The sequence below is a fragment of the Canis aureus genome, chromosome 26 (genome assembly GCF_053574225.1).
Source record: "Canis aureus isolate CA01 chromosome 26, VMU_Caureus_v.1.0, whole genome shotgun sequence".
In the NCBI taxonomy this organism is placed as follows: domain Eukaryota; kingdom Metazoa; phylum Chordata; class Mammalia; order Carnivora; family Canidae; genus Canis; species Canis aureus.
The window spans coordinates 47,668,755-47,679,977 of record NC_135636.1 but is presented as its reverse complement, the minus strand read 5'-3'; the positions used below and the strand labels follow the sequence as shown (position 1 = coordinate 47,679,977).

The window sequence follows — 11,223 nt, the reverse complement described above, 5'->3', positions numbered from 1 at the left end:
ACAAAACAAAAAACCCACCAGTTAATTTCTGGGCAAGCTTCACGAATACAACAGAGGGACATATTTCTAATCCTTCCGTCTGAGATTTGATTTTGTGAAGTGAGATGGATCATATTTTTATAGACGGTTATTTTATATTTTGTTTCTCAAAATGCTGTTTCTTAACATTGGCACGATTGATGTTTGGGGCTGAGTCCTTTGCTGGGTGGGCTGTCCTGTGCACAGCAGGATGTACAGCAGCCTCTCTGGCCTGTACTCACAGCTTGCCCACCTCACCCCACCCTCATTCGTGACAACCAAAAATGTCTTTGGACGTTGCCAAATGTTTTCTGGGAGCCAAATCACCTCTGGTTGAGAAACACTGCTAAAGAAGGAAAAATGGGAACAGAGTGACAATCACCACACTTTACAGGATTTTGTGTTTGCTTCTAGAGAGAAGTATTGAGAAACACTGCATTGGGATGAGTTTGTAAAAATCCACGTTTTAGGGTGACAGATGAAGATGACTTCTCAGTTTAGTGGAGGTGACAAGACTTTTGAACCAAGAGTTTAAAAAAACCAGCATTCTGGTCCTGGTTCTTCATCACCGTAAGTGTGGTTGAGATCATATTTGTCACTGCCCTCCCTCTGTCTCCTCCTTTGTCACCTGCACAATAGCACACGTCCAACGGATTCTCCAGAACTTGTGACCATCAACTGAACAAGTGTGCCCCAAACTCTCCTCGCTTGCCTTTCCGATTTCTACTCGTCCCCATAAAATAACCATATCATTATTTGACACTTTATAGAACCACTCTACCTCCTTCTCTTTTTTCATGTAAATACCCATTTTCCTCTCAAGCTCAGCAATCACCTCTAAGTCACGACTTTGTTGTGCTTGCTAGGTTCTTTCCCATACAGTTCACAGCATATAGGTAAAAGAAAAAGAGTGGTCTCCGTGTGTTACTTCAAACCATCAGGTGTGCGCGCAACCAGGCGCGTCCAGAATAGCCTCTGCAAAACACCGACATAAACTCATGCAGGTGACAATCCCTTGCAATAGAAAACGACATTATTATGAACTCAAGACAGGACGGATCAATTCAAACCTATCCTGGATATCAGCCTTGGTTTGGAGCACTGGAGACAGACGAGCTGGCTGCTGGGCACCGTGCCTTGGTGCAGAGCTCCCCCCACTGCCCTGCCCCTGGGGATGCAGAGGTGGGACACTGTCCCCCCAACCCCCCCGCTGCAGCTCAGCACCCAGGGGCCTTCTGGGGCTCAGCACCTGGTGACCATTGGGCTCAGGATCCGGGGACCGTCCAGGCTCAGCACCCAGGGGCCTTCTGGGGCTCAGCACCCGGGGGCCTTCTGGGGCTCAGCACCTGGTGACCATTGGGCTCAGGATCCGGGGACCGTCCAGGCTCAGCACCTGGGGGCTTTCTGGGGCTCAGCACCCGGTGACCATCCAGGCTCAGCACCTGGTGACCATCAGGCTCAGCATCCGGGGACCGTCGGGGCTCAGAATCGGGGACCTTGGGGCTCAGCACCTGGGCCCGTCTGGCACTCAGCACCCGGTGACCATCAGGCTCAGCATCCGGGGACCATCCGGGCTCAGCACCCGGTGACCATCCAGGCTCAGCACCCGGGGGGCCTTCTAGGGCTCAGCACCCGGGGAACTTCTGGGGCTCAGCATCCGGGGACCGTCGGGGCTCAGCATCCAGGGGCCTTCCGGGGCTCACCGTCTGGGGACCGTCGGGGCTCAGCTCCCGGGGACCGTCCGGGCTCAGTTCTAGGGACCATCCGGCCTCAGCATCTGGGGGCCGTCGGGACTCAGCACCCGGGGGCCTTCTAGCCTCAGCATCCAGGGGCCTTCTGGGGCTCAGCGCCCGGGGACCGTCCGGCCTCAGCACCCGGGGACCATCCGGGGGACCCGCCGGCCGCGAAGCCCTCTCGAGCCCCCGAGACTCTCCAGAAAGGCCTCCTCTGTGGGACAGGCACCGCACACCCGCCGAGTCCGGGGAAATCGCCGGTGCTCCGGGCGAGGCGCCCGCGGTCCCAGGAGCAAGGAGCAGGAGAAGGGCCTCGCTGGTCCAGGAGGCGACCCTCTGGGCGTGCTGCCGCCCAGAGCTGCCTCAGCTTCCCCTTCACCTCTCAGAAATGGCTTTCCCTAAACGCCCCAGCCTTTCCTGAAGCCCAGCCTCCAGCTCCCGGAGAGCAGCGACCGCCGCTGTAAGAGCAGAGGCCGGGAGCAGCCCCCCCTCCCCAAAGCCCCGTCGCTGTCTTCGGAGAAGGTCCACCCAGCAGGGCGGCCTCCCCCGCCCCCCCGCGCAGCCATGTTTGTGCCGCAAGGGTGCCTGGGTGGCCGCAGCTGATTGGCTCGGGGGGAATCATGTGACCCTCACTGGTCCAATCAGAGGCTCGCTCTGCACAGTTTGGGCTGAGCCCGGGAGAGGCGGGCAGGTGGGCAGGTGGGCAGCATCCCCAGGGGCCGCCCCGTCGCGTCTGTCCTTCTGGCTGCGGCTCCCCGCACCGAGCCTGGGCAGGCCCTGGTACCCCGAGGACCCCTCTTGAATCTTTCTGCAATGGAAGTCGAAGAGTGGAGGTCCACAGACATGCCCCTCGCACACACACGAAGGCCGGACTGCGCAGACTCACCTTCTGGATCTGGTCGGAAGTCGGGACTCCTCGGGGGGCCTGGGGCCGGATCCCGGGCTTCTCACCTATTGGTCTGGGATGAAGCCTGAGCATCCGAATAACTGAGGAGCGCCCCAGGTGAAGAGTCGTGGGCGGCCAGCACAGGTCCAGCAGCCTGGCAGGTTCCCTCCTCCCGAGCTCTGGGGAGGCGGGGGGGGGGGGGGGGGGGGGAGGGCGCCTTACACAGCTCCTGACGCTTTGCTCCTTTCCACCTCCGTCAAAAGCTGGGGGTGGGGTGGGGTGGGGTGGGGGATAAGAAGCTTCCAGAAGCCCTGGTGCACCTGCGTCTCCTGCCAGCCAGGTGAGATCTTGCACACTCGCCCAGGAGCCACAGTAAGGACAGCGATCACTCAACATTTGTCGACTGCTTAGTTGCAGGAGTGCACTTAGGTCCTCGGACTGTGAACGCACCAAACCTACAGTCATCCAGATAAACAATGTTTTGATACAGTATTTAAAAAAAAAAAGAAAATCAGGCACCTGGGTGGCTCAGTAGTTGAGCGTCTGCCTTTGGCTCAGGATGTGATCTCGGGTCCTGGAATCTAGTCCTGCATAGGGCTCCCTACAGGATGCCTGCTTCTCCCTCTGCCTGTGTCTCTGCCTCTCTCATGAAATAATAAATAAAATCTTAAAAAAAAAAGTAATGAATGTTAAAAAAAAATCCATGATGAACAAAAATATCAAAACTTTAAAGACAAGATCGGTCACAGGGCTCTGCCAACCTGTCCTGCCCGGAACCTAAAGCAGAAGCAAAAATCAGCAATACTGATGGTGTCTTTGTTCGTTTTGACTCGTCAGATTCTTGGCAGTTGCTCTCCACCATCTTAAACATTGCTCTGGAGGTAAGTGCTGCCGGCGCCTCCTTCCCGGAGTTCCAGCCTGGCTCAGTGGCTGCTGGCCCTGGGCTGCCTGGCTCAGCTCTCGCAGTCCTCCACCTCCTCCTCCTCCCGGCCTGGACAACACCCATACCCACACCGATCCCCCTGATTACATTGCTCCTCCTGGTCCCAGCCACCCATTCTCTACCCAGAGCCATGGAAATTTTTAAAATGAAAATCATATCTTATTACTCTCCTACCCAAACTCTTTGAATGGGGCCTTCATACTCAGAACAGCAGCTAGACTCTGCCTCCACAGCCTCACACTGTCGTCCCGGCTTCTCCATCTGCCCCCCTCCCTCAGTTCCAGCACATGAGCCACTCCGCAGCAGCTTTAACACCCCGATGCCTATTCCTGTCTCCTGGCCTTTGCACGGCCTTCAGCTTCTGCTAGAATGTTCTGTTCTAGAGTGTTTGCCTAGCTCACCCTATCTTCACTTCATTCAGGGCTCAACTCCAGTGGCACCTCTTCAGAGAGGCCTTCCCTGACCGCTCATCTCGGTCCCTTTGGGGCACATCGTATTCAATTCATCATGACTTGGAGTTTTCTTGTTAATCTGTTTCTTTCCTTATTGGTTAAAGTGCCTTTGTCCAGACTGTGAGGTCCACGAGAATAAGGACCTGGTCTGCCCCCCCCCCCCCCACTGGATCCCCATGCACAGCCCAAGCTCTAAGTATTTTTCAGAACGGGTAAATGAAGTCCATTTTTTAGGTAAAGAAACTGACCCTCTACTCTCCTCAAAGTTCTGAAGGCGTTCATACTGAATTCTAATGCGGGATCCCCCTTTTTTTCCAGGCGGTCACTGGGATTTTCTATTTGAAGATTCCTGTCCCCCCATCATTTCAGCTTCTGCACCCTCAATCTGGCTCTGATTACCGGTTGCTGCCACCCACCCGCAGACTAACAAACGTGGAACAGCTGTGCCGCAGGAAATCGCCTCCAACTCAACCCTGATGCTGCAGGGATGTCTTTAGTTAACATAAATAGGCTTTTAACATTCATTTTTTTCTCTTTGTGCAAAATACCTATCATTAATTCTGACTTGTGAGATCAAACAGTTAACAACGTGTTGATCCTAGCTTACTTTCAAGTGATGTATTGTATCATTTCGGAGAGTTATGGGGGGTTGATACTTTCTTTGACAAACACATCCAAGTCCACCAGAGAAGGGCTAACCAGCATCCCGGGGAAGGAAGCAATTAACAGCTCCACCCCGAGGGTTCCGAGCACCATTGCGTCATTCCTCCGTGTTTTATTAAACACTGCCTTTTTCTTTAGCATTCTGGTTTTCTTTCTTTCTTTCTTAATTCCCCGCCCCCCCCCCAACCAAAGGAAATGAGCTTCTCCCATCCAACACTTCAAGCAGCATCAGAGGTAGAGTGGAAAATAAAAAAAGCCTTCATTGAGCATCATTTGGGTTGTTTTCCTCTGTGTTGACATGCTTCTGCAAGGCTCTTTGTGAATGGACTTCACTTTCTTTCTCTTGTGGCCCTCTCTGCCTTCCTGGGGGGGATCAGCACCTTGCACCCCTAATACCAGTAATTACAAGACAAGAACACATCCTCAATGCCTCCAGGGTGCTGCCAGAGGTCTAAATGAAAGTGTAAACCAGTGACTCGGTTGAGGTATAAGACATTAGGGAGTGGTGGGGACTGTGGCACACTGCAGATCCGACGCCCGGCTAGAAGGGGCTGCCACTACTCGGGGCCACATGATGGCTGTTTTAGGACTATCTTTCAGGAGAACCTGGTAATCTGGATTATCTATTTATTTTGGTGAAAACTTAAACATACTATATAAGCCAAACCAAACAAAAGAGCCCAAAAGCCACTGGTTTACAAGCACTGCTCTCCAGCCGAGCTTCCTAAACTGGAGCACGTTCAGCCTCCAGGTACAGTCAGTGAGTGAAGGAGCCAGAAAAGCCCAGAACAGGGGGCACCTGAGTGACTCAGTGGTTGAGCGTCTGCCTTCAGCTTAGGTCATGATCCCGGGCTCCTGGGATCGAGTCCCACATCGGGCTCCCTGCATGGAGCCTGCTTCTCCCTCTGCCTGCGTCTCTGCTTCTCTTTCTGTGTCTCTCAGGAATAAATAAATAAAATCTAAGGAAAAAAAAGAAAAGAAAAGAAAAGCTCAGAAGAGACGAGGAACATCCTCTGGGAAAGATAATTGCTTTGGAAGTTCTTTTGAAAGAAAGTTTGTGGGATTTCACTGATAGACAACCAGAAACATTTTTATATTAAAAGAAACTATTACAGAGCACAGTGTAAAACTCAAAAAAAAAAAAAAAAAAAAAAAAAAAAAAAAAAACCTGGAACTTCAGAGCAGGGCTGCTTTTTGGAGTAGGCGGGTTTGGGAAACCTCCAGGTCCCAGCCTCTATGTTCCTCTTTGTGCGTGATCAGGAGCATTTTGATGGAAATGTTGAGAAGCCTGAGACACTTGGTCTTCTCATCTGTGAACTGGATACCATAATTGTGTCTACCTCATGGAGTCTAGTCTTTTGGAGGCATCCATGAGACAATCAGGGTGCCATTTCTGGCCTCCCCAGCATGCCACCCTTCCTTCCAGTCTGCATGCTATAGATGAACCTGGGTCCCTTTCACTGTCCCTGTGCTACCCGCAGAGTGCTAGCACGGGGCAGGCGGCACTCAGTGCCTGGCTGGGATTTGATCTTCTGTCCTCATGAGAAGTGTGTGGATTTTCAACGGCCTCAGAACAAATGGGAGTGCGACCTGCGTCTCACGATCTTCGATCTTGGGAGCCTGGCTCCTGTCCCCCTGGATAGCTTCTACCTCCAACACATTCAGTTCACTTCCGGGATGCAGAGCCATATATTGGACACAGCTCCCCTGGGTGAGCCTTCGGGTGCTAGGTGTAGGCTGACGCACAGTAGGAGCTCATTGAAATTTGGTGGAAATAAAAGCATGCCAAATTAGTTTCCCAAACAGGCCCATCTGCTTCAGGGAAAATCACTTCTGGTAGAATTTTGATGAGATTCAAGCATGTTGAGTGATTTATGGAGCTGTTAAATATACACTAAATCAATCTGCTTCCCCCTCCCCCTTTTTTTGAGGGCTGGGGGGAAGAGAAGGGACATCCTTAAGGGAAAAATAAAGTCTCTGAACTAGAATTTGCAACCTGGGGCCTGACATCGTGCAGAAGATGGCCACTGCTGTAATCTGAACCCAGCCAGTCAACACGAGTACGATAGTTTTAATGTTCCCCAAATCTTGCAAAATGTGTATCCAATTAGCCACTACTGAAGGGCCTTATTTATAAAATAATACTTTTGTGGTCAGGTTGCACTTTTTCCATTCATTTCTGGTGCACAGGGCTCAAGTTGCTGATTCTGTCTGTGGTGAATAGAGACAAACATCGCATTTCTGCTGGCATCCACAGGGCTGGGTGGAGTCGGGCCAGAGCTGCTCAAACCCTGGGACGTCTCATTTCGGCCTCTCTTATGGAACACTGGGGTGAGGGAGGACCATGGGGCATGCGGAGGAGGGGGTGGGGTGCGGGCCTTAAGAGGAAAAGTCATTTTTCTTGGACGGGAATGGGTACAAGCGTCGTGTGATCCAGGCAGGCCCCTGACACATCCCGTTGGCTAATTGGAGGGGGAAGTCTGAAGAATTTTGTGGTATGTGGGAAATCGCTCCCTGGCCCACTGAAGGGTCTGGTTTCCTTTTATAAAGCCGGTTTTATTCCTGTTAATGCTCTGCATCGTCCCCAAGCCTCTGCAGAGTTACTGTAATGGAAGCACAGTTCGGTAGGTGGGGGCTTTAGAACTTGGAGCTGGTAAGTAGGAAAGGCAGGGACGTTCCGATGCAGGAGGTAACAACCTTTTTCTGCAAAGGGCAGCTGATAAAGATTTTCAGCTTTGCCTCTATTCAGTCCCTCCTTTTAACCCTGGGCAGTATGTAAACAAATGGGCAAGGCTGTTCCAATAAAACTTTATTTGCAAAGAACAGGCGGTAGGTGGGATTCAGCCCACAGGCCCTGGTTTAGCCCGGTGGGAACGGAGACACGGAATTGAAGCGAGCGGCCACTTTAACCCAGAGACTAAGTCAGTTGCCTGTCCGGAGTGGCTGTGAGCTCCCGTGTCCGGTCTCCGGTGTGAGCAAGGATTGTCACTCCGACTGCAGTGAATCTCTCTGCAAGAGAGCCCCCCAACGCAGGCCAGATGGCAGAAATCTCACTTTAGGGATTCGGGCTCCTCCTGTCCCTGGAGTGTTGCTGAGGGAGATCACGTGGCAGTAGGTAGCTGGCCCGGGCTGTCCCCAGGGCCCTGGGGCACCCGCTGAGCCCTCTTCCTTTCCCTCGGTGCTCACCGGCCATACGGGCACCCTCCGCATCTCGGGAGCAAAGCCTCTCCGAGGGTGCTGGGTCCCAGGGCCACAACTGGCAGAGCAGCCCAAGGCCTATTGGCTACTGTGGAACCAAAGAAACCTTGTGAGGCTCCCAAGCACACCCAACAGACATTTCTTCAACAGCTGCCCCCCTTGGGTGGCTTGGGGAGAGTGCCAGGAGTCGACCAGTTCCCTGGATCCTCTTCTACGAATGGCTGGCATCTCTTGGATCCCCAGCACAATGGGAAGTTCTATCACCCACCTCTACCCAACGTCGGGAGCCCTGTTGAGAGGGAAGGGTGCAGACCTCTGGCATGTTCGTTATTGTGTTGGTATCAACACGGTAACGCCACAGAATACACCGTCCTAAGCTCAGTGGCTCGCACAACAAGCAGGGTTGGTTGTGGTTTGGCTGATGTGGGTTGGGCTTTGCTGGGGCCTGTGCTTCAGGCTGAGGGTCTGCTGGACTGGGTTACGGCGGGAGGACTGGGCTCACTCAGCCCCAGGTGTGTGCGCTCGGAGGCCCAGTGGCAACAGGTGATCCTGGGCACAGTCTTCTTATGGCGGATCGCTGGGACAAGGGCCAAGCCAAAGCATGCAAGCACTCTGAAGGCCACCGCCAGGGTCACATCCACTGATGTTCACCGGGCAGAGCAAGTCACAGCCACAGCCAAGTCCACAGCAAACAGGGCGGGGAGGGATATTGTGCTTGTGAAGGAGACGGGCGAGAGTGCTGAACAACAACCCATCGACAATGATCACAGCCATCATGCTGTCTGCCGGAAGGGCTTTCATCGGCAAAGAACAGAACACTCATCTCATCGTAGCTTATAACAGATTTAGTAATCCCACCAGTCGTCTGGAGACAGATGGTCTCAGGGTTGGTTTGATGCCTTAAGGTCAGCAGTGGCCTCCTGGGCTCCTCCAGGCCCACCATCCCCATGCTTGGTCCTATCTTCTGGTGGCTTTCAGGGCAGGAGAGTGAGGCAGGCTCTTCTCCCACAGCTTGCTCTTGTCGGGGAAGAAAGTCTTTGCCATCAAGTCCTTGCAGGCCTGACTCCTCTGCCTTTTGGCCTCAGCACAGTGACTCTGAGTAAAGAGTCATTCAAGCTGAGACAGGAGACAGGGAAGTGCATTGTGATCCAGCCTCCCAGAGGTGACCTGAGCCGGGTCTCTGGAACCTGAGACTACGGGATGTCACCTGGCAAACTGGACTTTGCAGACCTGATTAAGGTTACAGGTGTGAAGATAGGGGGATTAGCCTGGGTTTTTCAGGTAGGCTCACTCCAATCCCATGAGCCCCTAAAAGCAGAGAACTTTCTCTGGCTGGAGTCAGAGATGTGGCAGAATGGGAAAACAGAGATCTGAGGCAGGAGGGCCTCTCTCCACTGTTGCTAGAAGGGGCCATGTGGAAAGCAGTGGCGAGGAGCACAGACCTGTCCCCAGCCACCGTCCAGCAGGGAATGGAGGGAGACCAGCCACCAGCAACCGGCCAGCAACCCAGACGGGCCTGGAAGCAGATTCATCCCTGGAGCCCCAAGCACAGAGCGCAGCCCTGCTGACACCTGGATCTGGGCTTTGTGAGCTCCAAGCCGAGGGCTTCTGACTCACGGAAGGGACTGTGGTTTGCCAATAATAAATGATTGTTGTGTTAGCCATTAATTTGGTGGTAGTTTGTTTGGGGAGCAATAGGAAACTAATATGAGTGGCATTTCCTCCCCATGTCCTGGGCGGAGTGAGGAGGCTCCTGCTGGCAGCTCCTGGGGGGCAGTCTTGCCGGGGCCTCTGGGAGACAGGATAGGACATGCAGCCGAATTACCTGTGAGGAGGCCAACCCTCTAAGCCATGTGACCCCCTCATGGTGGCCAGAGGGTGATTCCGGGAGTGCTCGCAGGTGCTAGGTAGCCTTGGAAGCCAGGGAGGGTGGGGGGTCACATGCCCCGAAAGCCTGAAGGCCCAGGGGGAACACATGGGGCCCCGGCAGCATTGGCCAGAGTCTCCTTCATGAATCCTCCCTTCGGACGTAAAACAAATGGCTTTCCCGGTTAGTGAATGCGCTCCCTCCACATCCATTGTCCTGGCTGCAGAGTGTGGCCTCCTAAAGGCTGCACCACCGTGGCATTCGCCATCTGAGCATCTCGGTTTTCTCTCTGGTATAAAGAGATGTGCAATAATCGCTGTTTCCAGAGCCACATCTTGTAGATTTCCAAAAGTTTCTCGTCCTTTCCCTGCACACAGGCCTGGTTTGAGATGCACCCAGATCCAGGCTTGCTGCTTTCTTTCCTGAGAGTGACACCCAGATGAGAAACGGGGGTACAAGAGGGCAGGGCCCCTCGAGCTGGCGGTGGGAGGAAGCCTTCACTCGGCTGGAAAGGGGCCAGCAGCTCCGTCTGGAGAAGGAGTGTTGTCTCTCGGCTGAAGGGAGGCGCAGCGGCGAGAATTGCACAGGTTTCCCAAAACACAATGTCATGCATTTGTTTTATTTTCTGGTGGGAGTAAAATTGACCCCATAAAAATAACAGTTTGTCTTCAGGCCTTGGAAGAGATGCGGCTCTGGGGGGAGTGATCAAAAGAGAGTGTTTGAGAGCACAGCAACGCCTCTGAGGCCACAGGTTAGCACGGAGCCTTGCTCTTGGCAGGGTAATAAGAGTCCTCCGACCCGGGGGAGCAGCGCTCACATGTCCTGTGAAAGTGCAGCCCGTGTGCGCTGGGCCTTGAACCTACCAGCGCAAAACCCTCTGTCCTGCCCCCTTCCCTCCTCCGCCCCTCGCAGACCCAAATGTAAATCGAGGAAAAGTGAAATAGATTTTCTTGGAAGGAGAGATTCCTCTTTGGATGGAGGTGTGGATGCCCGTTTGGAACTGCTCTGGAGAAGGTCCCAGTTGCCAACCTCAAATGCTAATGGTAAAAGGAAGATAGGACCGGAATCCAAGAGAAGGTGCCTCTCATTCCTACTCAGCTACCAAAGAGCTCAGAGCAGTCGGCCTCCCTCAGAGAGCCTCGTTTACCTCCTCTATAAAAGACTTTGCCAAGTTCAGGGCCAGGAAACATAGGGCACAGGGCTCCCCCCATTCCGTTCTGTGCCTGCAGAAGCCGTCGATCACAGCAGAGCACCCATCTCCTTCAATTCAGCTTGGCTGGCAGCGCTTGCTCAGAAATGAACAGGATGGGACCCCGCTGAACTCAGAGGCCAGAATGGTCTCGAAGCTCTAGTCCACTTTTTGCATCCTGTGAAATCATGATTTTTTGTGAACAACCCAATCCCAGCAGGTTGTGGAGTCAGAGAGCATTTCTCCCAATAGTGAGAGCTGCTCTGCCTCTAGA

The 11,223-nt window shown here is 53.5% G+C and overlaps 1 long non-coding RNA gene across 1 annotated transcript; it reads left to right on the top strand.

Moving 5' to 3' along the window:
* Window positions 1-2,919: 2,919 nt before the first annotated feature.
* On the top strand, window positions 2,920-4,832 carry LOC144298873 (uncharacterized). Its single transcript, XR_013365746.1, has 2 exons — window positions 2,920-3,518; window positions 4,351-4,832. It is a non-coding gene; the product is annotated as an uncharacterized LOC144298873 (long non-coding RNA).
* The last annotated feature ends 6,391 nt before the right edge of the window (window positions 4,833-11,223 follow it).